The sequence below is a fragment of the Lissotriton vulgaris genome, chromosome 6, assembly GCF_964263255.1.
Source record: "Lissotriton vulgaris chromosome 6, aLisVul1.2, whole genome shotgun sequence".
Taxonomy (NCBI): domain Eukaryota; kingdom Metazoa; phylum Chordata; class Amphibia; order Caudata; family Salamandridae; genus Lissotriton; species Lissotriton vulgaris.
In genome coordinates, this window is record NC_141694.1 from 1271884123 (window position 1) to 1271885676 (window position 1554).

The following is a 1554-nucleotide window of genomic DNA, read 5'->3' on the forward strand; positions in this document are numbered from 1 at the left end:
CTTTACTTTTGTTACAATTGCGGCACCCGTGCTTTAGCTTTAAACATCCTACGGTAAAGCGCGTGTGCCGCGATTGCTTAAAAAGTAATTAAATAGAAGAAAAAAACAATTGCAAGGCAATAGGTCTTGCATTACTGAAAGTTTAAGCTATTGGCGTTGCATTATTATAGCTCATACTTTCAGTAATGCGAGACCTATTGCATTGCAAATGCTTGTTTTTCTTATGCTTCTTTGCCCATCTAAGTTCCAACTTTTTCACATCCTTCATTTACGTATGCATTTGACTAGTTCAGTAGTGCGCAAACGCATTCCTGTAATTCTCATGTGTTCTATTGCCTGATCATCCAACTCGACCATGTAACTAAGGGGCATATGTTGGTAATTTCCATTTTGCGATTCTCAAAAAGCGATTTTTAAGGAATCGCTATTTGAGAATTGCAAAATGGAATGTAGGTAAAAAATCGCAATATTTTTGCGAATTGCTAAAATTCCTTAATTGCGATTAGCAAATTGTGAATCGCAATTAAGGAATGAGTGTCCCATTCATTAATATGGGCCAAGAGGCCCATAGGAATGAATGGGGATACATTCTCAAATTGCGATTTTCTATGAGAAAATCGCAATTTGAGAATCGCAATTCCAAGGGTGTCAGGGTGTCCAAAGGACACCTGTTGCACCCCTGGAATGTGCCTGTAAGTACATGTGGCGCACATACATGCCCTAAGGGCATGTTTGTGCACCACATGGCACTTTGAATTTTTTTTAAAAATGCATTTTGACAGGAAATCGCAACATACCATCTACTATATAAATTGCGATTCCTTAAATGCTTAAGCAAAATAAGGGATCGCAATTTTTGCGATTCCTTATTTTGCTATGTGGCACCTACATACCAAATAGCCGTTTGCAAATCTCAAACGCCGGAATTCTGCGAATTCCAGTGTTAGCGATCGCAAACGCCTTCCTACATATGCCCCTAAGATTCAGGTTCATATTTTTAGAAAGATCCAACTTGTATTTCTTTGCTACGTCTGCCAACCTATCATGTATCATAGCAGCTCTCCGAGTGATCTCTCTACACAAGAAGATTAACTCATATCTCTGATACTGATCTAGAGGATCAAACTCCAGCCAATCAACTTTTCTAGATCAATTTTTAATCAGGGAATATCTAATGGTTTACCTTTTCTTATATCTACATCTGTTAAAGGCTCTGTAAATTCTGCCCTTCTTTCTTTAGTAATCTCTTCAAATCATGCTGGTAAACAGCCAATTAACAAATTTGGAGCCAAGGGAGCCATAAAGACTAAGGTTTATTCTCCATCTACTAGAACCTGCAAATCTTGTGGTGGTCTACAAAATAGCTGTGTATTTTGGGTTGTCAGTACATTTTCAACATGGTGTCATTAAGACCTCTGATCTCCTCCCAATTAGGGGTGGTTCTGTAGGAACCACTCGTAGTACGACTGGATCAGTATGGACAGGAACCACAGCTGTTGGTATTCTCACAACTGGTGGGGCAATCTGTCAGGGTCATTTGACTGGAAGTGGATC